Source organism: Mytilus galloprovincialis, chromosome 10, assembly GCF_965363235.1.
Source record: "Mytilus galloprovincialis chromosome 10, xbMytGall1.hap1.1, whole genome shotgun sequence".
NCBI lineage: Eukaryota > Metazoa > Mollusca > Bivalvia > Mytilida > Mytilidae > Mytilus > Mytilus galloprovincialis.
In genome coordinates this window covers 9,966,989-9,977,405 of record NC_134847.1, presented here as the reverse complement: position 1 = coordinate 9,977,405, position 10,417 = coordinate 9,966,989, and positions in this window count along the sequence as shown.

The window sequence follows — 10,417 nt, the reverse complement described above, 5'->3', positions numbered from 1 at the left end:
CCATTTTAGTGCAATATTATACTAACTTCTATGGCTGACGTAATGGATAAAACTTCAGCTTTAGTGTTTTCATTTGTATGACGTCATGTTTTGAATTGACTGATATGTGCCAAAAGCATTAATGAACCTTCGCGGAATTTTTATTTATTTTTATTTTGTAGATTTCTCAGAACTCTTGTACATTTATTCTTTTTGTATTCATTTTTTCAATTGAAATTTTTTATACAATAAATCAGCATAGGGTTTGCAAATAGGTTACGATACATGTGGATTTACGTGGGAGGTATTTTGTAACATCCATTATTATGTATATCTCTGAGTCTGCGCTTCATATAGATATATCAAGCATTTTATCATGTTGTTGTTTACAAAGGGAAAGAAGAACATCATATTAGAATTTCATATAATTTTTAATCATTTTCATTAAGTGTTACCCTGGTGCATCCATCAAGCACGTCCCACAATTGGTTTCCTTTGTCTAACTTTAGTTATCCTCTACCAAATGTTATAAACTTATACATAATGATAATCTGTGCCAATTATCATGAAACACAGATCCAGATCGAAATTGGGTGACGTCACTTCTACAGTTCATGAGTAATGCCCCTTTATAAACATGAAAATTGCTGAAATTTTCGTTTCCTTCACTTATTTTAGTTTTCCTCAACCAAATGTTCTAAAACTAAATATACACAATACTTATTACCACAAAACAGAAATCAAGGTCAAAATTGGGTGGCACTACATCATTAAAGTTATAAATTTTTAGCCTTTTCATCACTTGTTGTCTGTCGTCAGTTATCTGTTGTCATTGTCATCCGTGGTTGTTAACTTTTACAAAATATTCTCCTCTGAAACTACTGAGACAAATATTACCAAACTCGGCCACAATCATCATGAAGATATCTAGTTTTAAAAAATGTGTCCAAGTACATAGCATGCCAACCAAGATGGCCAACATGACTTAAAAGGGATATTAGTGGTAAAAGGTAGTTTTTGGATTTCATCCCTGAAACTAAAGCATTTAGAACAAAGCTGTCATGAAAACTCTAATCAGGCCAGACTTGGTATTGTTGTGTGTTTGAAAATCATGATTGTTGCTTTGATGTAAATACTACAGGTAAGAGTAAAACATTGAAGAATTTATATGAAAAACTTTGGCAAATTATTGTTATAAACCCTATTCAAATTAAAAACTTTTCAACAATTAAATAAATAAAGTTTTTTGACACGTTTTTTTTTTTATAAAATAAAAACAAACCTCTTCTAGGAAATCGTTTTATCTTGAAAAATAACTTTCTTGTTCTTAAATGATTTATTTTAGTTTCCAATAGCATAGGTTCAGATTATCTGATTGTTCTATTTATAGTTAACCTTATCTACTCACTGATTAATCAGTCTCACTTGCGGACAAACTTGTTCCCATACAGTAGTGTATTAAACAAACAATTACTAGGAATTATGAAATAGTAACTTTTGGTCTTTTATAACTTCATTTATATATGATTTAGCAAGGATTTATACAAATCCTTGGATTTAGTAAAGACTGATGCAACAGTCTTTTATGATTAGAATGTTTATAAAATGAATATACAGTTAAAGGCCATCCCTTGCAGAATTGTTGTCTAAAGAAAAGAGAAAAGTATAGAAGAATATTCTTTTTTAGTTAATATTAGTTTAAAATAGTAATGAAAATTATTCTTTGAAAAGAAACCCATACAGAGTCCTCTTACCAAACTCCCTATAAAAAAAAAGAATAAAGGTACAAAAATCTTCTACAAACTCTCTTTTTAAAATTTTCTATAAGACGTCTGTTTTAACTTACCATTGAAGAATATTATAGATGAATATTTATAGTTTTAGAGCCAAAAAAGGACAGCATCTTATAGAAAATGACATATATGTATACAATTATATCAATAAGACTCATTAAGAAAATATGCATCTTGCACTGTATTAACGCAGAATTAATTTACTCTGAATCTTATTCACACAAAAGTCCTCCTCAAATGGTTTTTTTATTCTTTATACTCAAATTCACAGTTTTACATTTATGTACTTTAAGATAATAACAATAAAATGACATTTTCAATAAAAATGAATAAAAGACTAAGGACAATAGAAAATCGCAATTTTGAAAAATTCATGCCAAAAATGTATAAGAAGGACCTTTTTAACCGAAACAACAATGTGTTGGAAGTTTTAAAAAAGTTTCTAATTTTTTTTCCAGATAAAAATTAATTTAGATTTTGGATTGAGATATCTATTGATGAAATATTGTACAAAAACATGTAAAATTCGCAATATCATATCAAAATGGCTTCAACAGCACCTATTGGCGCTACATAACATTTTCAACATACCAAAATACAAAAATTGTTGACAAATGTTTCAAGTATATAATATAGACTCTATAATATTAGAATTCAAGTGGGCTTTGACAACTTTAATGTTTGACCTGCAAGTCAATCAATTGCAGGAGATTTATTCAATCAAAATATATATATTTCAAAGACAGTCTTAACCAAGAACAAAAAATCATTTATTTGGAATATTAATTCTTCTATTGTGTTTCAGATTAAGATTATTTCATTTTTAGTTAAATTTGTCTTTCCATGCCAAAATCTACACAAAAATACAATGCCAAAAGTATTTTCTATTGAGTCAGATAATTTACTTCAAAATTGAATCTGCCAGTGATTATTGATCAGGGAATCCTTTTTATCAGGATTATTGTGAAACTTATTCATTATACATGTAGTATGGTCATTGACTGTATGATTGTTTACATTTCCAGCAGGTAAAAATACAACAACAAAAAATAAAGTAAAATCTGTTCTCTAAAGGGGAAAATTAGAATAAGGAAAACATTGTAAAGATTGATAATATAAGTACGCTTAATATTAATAAAAAAACCACTGAAAATCTATTTAACTTAACATTTTCTTAGATTTTTTGTTAATTTATTTATTATTATATAATAATATATCTTAACACTGTGTGAATGTTTACTTTCCAGTTTTACACAATGATATGCATTACTGCTGTACATGTTATAAGTTAAAGTAATACAATCATGCTGAGTGTTTGTCCGCAACATCCGCGTTTTCAGAGATAAGAATATCTATAAAGTCTGCATCTCATTAGATGACGTATAACATAGGGGAATCTGATCCTATGCTATTATTAAATTAAAAAGCCATGGATAATTCTTTTAAATAAAGAAGCATTGTGAATAATTACAAATAAAGCTTGAGGAAAGCATAATTCTAGTGTTTGAATAAAAAAACGTATCTTGTTTATACAAGTCCTCATTAAATTTTAGGTTCCAATATAAATAATTGTTTTCATTAAACTGCTTTTTTAGCTGATTAAAATGTAACTTCGAAATTGATTGCGGATCAAAATATTTGATTAACCCAATTAAAACAATTATTTATCCTAATTAAAAATGATGAACATATTATGAAAAACCACCGGCCGCTTTGATCATGATTCCTCAACATTCGTGACAAAATACACACAAGCCCAGAACATCGAGAATGAACTTTGTAAATCCAAATCATTCATTTGCTAACCATGTACGACACAAAGAACTTCTTATCTTGGTCTGATGATATCGACCTTGATGCTCTACTCGAATGCTACAGAGTCTGAAACTGCCGAGTTTTCAGATAAAGATTTGGAGTCTTCGCCTGCCAAAAAGTCTAAGACTGCAGCAACAACACCATATCAGTCTTGCCAACTCAACACACCCTGTTATCAGTGTCCAGAATGTTACAAGACGTACAAGTCAATTGCTGGGTTTAGAGGTCATGTACGACAAGAGCATGGCATTACATGAATAAAAGGAATTTTCTTCTATTAACATCTATATATAATTAATATGTCTTCTTTTCTCAGAGTGTTTTAAAAACATAATGAGACCAGATGTGGAATGATTGCCCATGAGCTTACCTTCATCTTCTTTCATTTTTTGATAAGGTTGTGCAATCTTTTCACTTTTTTTGTAATGAAATTGTTAAACAATTGTTTGAAGTATCTGTCAGAGTTCCTAAATATATACATAAATTTTTCGAAAAAGGCGTAGATTTTGTTGTGCTTGAAAGACAGATTTAAAACATTTGCAATGCGAATGCTCATGCAAGAATTTTTTTGTTGTCAATTCATATTTTAGTACGGAAAAACTTAAACCTCAATCATGACCAGTTCTTTGTTATATATATTTTAAGTCTTCATATCAATTGTATCAAAGTTAGATAGAATGACTATAAGGCCACACCAATTTGATTCCTTGTTCGACGGACCCGCCCGCACCTATTTTTTTCAAAACAGATTTTTTTTATTATTTTTTATATTCCCGCTTCCCGCATCCGGAAATGTAATCATGTTCATTTCCCGCACCGTTTTTTTTGTAAATATTAACAAAAGATATCAACATTTTTATTTAAAATCACAGTCTAACCTGTATATAACGATTTTAAACATAATAGCACCCCACCACACTGTGTAAATATCTTTGAGAATATTTGTTTCAGCATGAAACCTATTTATCCAAAGCGGGAGTGCTCCAATATAAATTTTTAACAGCGGAAATACCTGTAAAGAACAAAAAATTGGTTTCTTTCCCCCTTACTTATATTCCCTATCAAAAAATGTTCGTTGTTAGAATAAAGTACAAAGAACTTCTGAAGGATTTGCCTTCAACTGCAATTATATTGTATGCTGGCGAAACAAAACTATCCATAGCCGATGCATGTTGATGCACCTGTCCTGATTGATTCAGGGGCCTCTCGTTCAGCAGTTATCGTTTGTTGATGTTGTTCATTGGTATTTTCCCGTTTGTATATATAAATTAGATCGTTGGTTTTCCTGTTCGAATTGTGTACGCTAATAATTTTGTGGTCCTTTATAGCTTGCTGTTTTGTTTGTTTCAAAGCCCTGTGTAAAAGGCCGTACTTTGACCCGTGTTTGTTATTATCAGGTTGAGAACAACCCTCCCTCAGACAAGGGGTCATTTTACTGATCAATGTAGAAAAAAATAGAAATACCAAGGATTTGTATAGTTCTTTCTTATACAAAACCTTTGAAAACGTAGAATTTTGTTCTCAAAAAGAGGAGAGTTACATCATATTTTAAACAACTTTTTCTAAAAGAGGGGTCCACTTACATGACTTATTTTGAATAACATCAAACTGTTAAAGTAAATGTGTTAATTTAACATGGTTAAAGTCCAGGAATATTACAAAATTCTTGGACATGTTTTGACCAATTAATACCAGATAGATATATATAGTTCTTTGAGAAAATAGGAGCCATTTTGTACAAACAAATATATTATAACTTATATTGATCCCTCATAAAACATGTAAAAGGGATATTTATAACATTGAGGGGTTACCCCCAAACTGATTATGACTTGGATGGAGAATTGTCTCATTGTCAGGCCAGATTTAATTATTCCTTGGTGAACAGGGAAAAAATACTTCAGAAATTAAAGAAATGTCAAAGTACAAGTGATAAATCAAGTTTTAATATTGTCAAAACCTACTATTTTATGTTTACAAAAAAAAATTATAATCGCTCGCCTTTACTGTTGAAGCTTCGCCTCAAAAATTTGCAAATTAAATATTTTTTTATTAAAATTTTCAAATCGCTCGCTCGCCCCAAATTTTGATGTCCAAAATTCCGTAGAACATGTAATTAAATTGGTGTGGCCTTATGTTATATACCTACAGATGAACGAGATTGGTCGTTGCGTTTTAATTTTTCATTACTTAAGAAAGTTTTAATATCTTCAACCACTGAAGTGTTAAGTTTTGATTCTTCTATTTCTTCAGATGAAGTTAAATCACAAAAATACTGAACTCCGAGGAAAATCAAAACGGAAAGCCCCTGATCAAATGGAAAATTCAAATGAAAAAAACACATCAAACGAATGGACAACAACTGTCATATTCCTGACTTTGGTACAGGCATTTTCAAATGTAGAAAATGGTGGATTGAACCTGGTTTTATAGCGCTAAACCTCTCACTTGTATGACAGTCGCACCAAAATCCATTAAATTTACAACGATGCGTGAACAAAACAGACATAATAGTTAAAATTATTAAAATAGGGGTACAACAGTCATCAATGTATCACAATCTCAATCAGAAAAAGAATATTTAAGAAAGAAGCACAAAAAAGCATATATCAAATTAAACAACCACGTTCATAGCTTACTTGTTTTTGTAGTCTTAATCAACCCATAAAGGATTGAAAGATTTGAAGGCCTGTGTCTGAATGGCTAGGTTAACATCACTCTGGTGTAGAATTGCAGTGCAATTGCTGCTGGTGATTTATATGCTTTTACAGTAGCTACTCTTTGTTTGGCGTTACAGGTAAGGCTCTTTTCAATTTTCTTACCGCGCGACGTCGGCTCATTTTGTTTTTTAAATAGGTCGTTTCTGTTTTCTGTCCTAAAATGTAATGGTATTGGCGATTGCGGCCGGTTTTTATTTTGTTTTTCCCTCCATGTTATTCCACTGTTTGTCTTTCGATTCCTTAAGGTCTGTTCAAATATTTCTTTTTCTGATATTTCATTTTTTCATTAAGTTATACTTTTGTGTTTTCTTTTTGTTGTTGCTACTCTTTTATCTATATCTTCTGTTTTGTTTATTTCTTTCCATTTCCCGTTGTCTCCTTTTTCGGATTGTTGAAAAAGATTTCGATAGTGTTTTTGTTTGATCATCTTCACTGATAGGATACATAATTATATTTGATATTAAGACTTTGATGACAAATAATCTCGCTATCGATAGATTCTCACCTGTTATGCCGAAAAGGGCTTATATTTTTCATTTCATTGTCTAAAAGTTGAAAAAGATACTCGATCAGAAAATGACGTCGATTACGTCATACAAGTATGACGTCACAAAGCCCACACGTTCCTCTTTCACCGTGTATCATCGTACAGCGGATATAGGTACCAACGAAGCGGGCGTGAGCGATTTTGATCTTACACGGTAACCAAAATCTTAGTTTTGTTCACATAATATCAATGTGTACTTCAATCTAAACATAATTGCTGTTTTAAGAAATGATTTACGACCAATGATTAGAGATGTCTTATTATTTTCCCAAAACAAGATGGATTACTAAAACATTGTAAAAGCATGTGCAAATACTTGTCAAAGAAGATGGCCCTCGTCTCATCCGATATAATTCTATATTCATTGCAACTCTAATAAAAGGTCAATGTGTGTGTGTAATATGTATAGCTGTTTCAATAATTGGCATTGAAATCTTTCATACATATATTATTTTTTTGAAATTTTATCCCCAAAGAAGCGTTGTGTACGGTGTTTAGCTGACCACATATACAATCCTTATGTACGGTGCATAGTTAAGTTGTTATACACCGTACACAAACACTTTATTTTCATACTCGTTTATTACCCAAAAAGTGTCAAGGAATGAGTAATCACAGCTGGGTTTGTGATTTTTAACTATTACTTTTGCCCTGTATTAGGTTTCTTTCAGATAAACATGATAAAACATGTAAATGTCTCAACAACTGTATCGAAATTGAAAGTTGGTGTTGACATTCACAACTATTTGCGCATGTACAAGTTAATTGTTCTTGTTAGTTGTTTTATGAATAGGAAAAAATCCATGCGAAAATTATTTGGGAGCAGGAATTTCAAATGTTAAGAAATATACATTGAATATTGATAAAGCTACACGGTGTCTTTATTGGTATACAATTTTTACATTAATTTACTTGTGGGTATCTGAAAATAGGAGGAACCCTAAAAAACAAAATTTATATGTTACAAGTCTACATGATTGCACAACATGTGATTTTTTTTTCTCGTTAGTTTTTGGAAAGCTGATTGACACAAGTAATTAAAAAATAATTAGCGAACATAAAAAAAAATCTTCGTAAAAATAATGTTTTATGTGCTTTGAACATTTTAATACATTACAACTGTTGCTCTTTCTGGTATTTCTCTTATTTAAAGCCGATTGTTAGTCATGAAATCAGAAAACGTCACCAACATTGTGCGCATCGTCAAAAGAAAATGCCTGTACCAAGTCAAAGAATATGACAGTTGTTATTCGTTCGTTTAATGTGTTTGAGGCTTTCAATTGCCATTTGATTACGAACTTGACGTTTGCATGTTCCTCGGAGTTTGTTATTTTTGTAATTTTACTGTTTTGAAATATTTTATCAAGGTATCAGATTTTTTTAACATGTTTGATTTTTTATGTTCTTCTTAACAATTATTTATTGAAGGGATGCATTGTTAGCAGGAGCTGAACGCTTTTTCTTTCAACAACTGTAGTATATCCGTGAAGAGTTCAGGCGATTTCCTCAGTTGTCATTTATTGCTAAAAACTAAGAAGATGTGACTACCAAAGAGACAACTCTCCATCCAAGTCACAATGTGTAAAAAGTAGGGATGGCAACGAATACTCAAGTACTCGGGTACTCGCTCGAAAGGCCGCGTACTCGAGTACTGTCTTACTCGTTTGCTGTTATACATCTCGAGATTATTCTCTTCACATTTCCACTCACTTTAGTTCCAACGAAATATCCCCTTCGTTATACTAAAAAAAAAACAATTAATTAAGGATGTACTTTAATGATCTACGGTTAAATTAAATAAATCAAGAATTCAAAATTGATACTTTGACCTGGAAGAGTATTAGAAAAGGATCAAACTAAGCTAAACATATTTATAGGGCATGCTCCTTTTTCGAAATATTTGATAATATGGTGGGAAAAGGCTGATTCTGACTTTTACTTTAATTTTGCATTGGTATTATTTGGGTCTCAAATAAAAAGAAAGAAAATCAAGAATCTGCTTAAATTTTGTTAAATGACCTTTTATGAATTATAAAGTCTTATGTTAAAAGATAAATATGTGTTATAGGGCAAAATATTTTACCTTGTATCGTATGAAATACACCGAGGAGTCCGAACATTTGATACTTATTCCAAAACCTCACCTTTAAGTACATCATTAACAGCATACATATGTTTTCCTTAGGTTACTATTTGTAAAATTAGTACCATCAACGTTCTTTTCTTCCGAGGGAATGTTTTCATGTGCACTACTTGAAACAAAAAATAAAAAGTCAAACAGTCTTTCGTCTGAAACTACATATTTCTTAATAAGAACAAAGTGACCTGCGGTGAACCCTACGCAACTGATTAGAGACATTTGAACGGTGTTTATACACGGATCAACACTTTCATGGATTAATAATTAACTCATCACAAGTGTAAAACTTAGAATTCTATATAAACGTGATTGGTATGAGATGTATATCTAAATTAATTTAATTACTCTGTGTTTGAAACTGAACTAAAGATAGGCGAAAGTACGAAATCAACTTTCAAACCCAAAAGTCAAAAATAAACTGACAATGTCATGGCTAAAAAAAGGAAAATAAGACAAACGATAGTGCAAAAAAACATAACACAAAAAAAAGTAAGACTGAGCGACACGAAAAAGCACAAATAATTTGAAGTCCAATAATGTTGTTGACAAATTAATGGACAAGTCGTAATATAAAAGAAAAACCGACTCATCAGATGATACAAATGAAGTCTTCTTTGTCCGTCTGTGTATGCAAATATTTTAAATTTTATTGGAATTTTGTTCATTCATATAATTGTATTATATGTGTCTGGGTTCATGAACACGTAAACAAACAATAATTATTATTATGATAGGTTATTTGTAGAACCGGCGGTCGATAATTCATTGTTTAACTGACATATAAAAAACATAAGAGCAAGCTATGTTTGTAATAAATTTGTCTTATGTTTATGAAAGGTAATAACAAAAACACTGCATTCCACCTAAAATCTTAACTTTTCAATAGACGTTTAAGATTCATCCGAGTACTCGCGAGTACTCGAGTATCATGACCGAGTTTCCAAGTATTAAATTTCAGATCTTTTGACATCCCTAGTAAAAGTGAACGATGATAGGTCAAAGAGTGACCTTTAAAACGGAGGCTTGGCTCACATCGAACAGCAAGCTATAAAGGGCCAAACAATAGCTAGTGTAAAACTATTCAAACAGGAAAAGAAACGGTGTAATCTATAAAAAAATGTTTTCCTCTTATTTATCGAATGATACAGTTCTTTTGATTTTCTGCTGTCCCACTAATGAATAAGCAGTATCTCATTTCATTCGTAAAATATTTTTCTTTTGTAACGCTCATTGCTCCAATTTGGAAAGTTCAAAATAGCAACCACTGTGTCATCATCCTACTTCATGTTCATCTTTTTTTCAGATAACAACCACTGAAATGGTTTATGAACGTTGTCTCGGTTGTGTTGACTGAGGTCGGAAGAAAGTACTATATAGTATAACTAACCTAGTTTATTGAATAAATTCAGACATAAGAAGTATA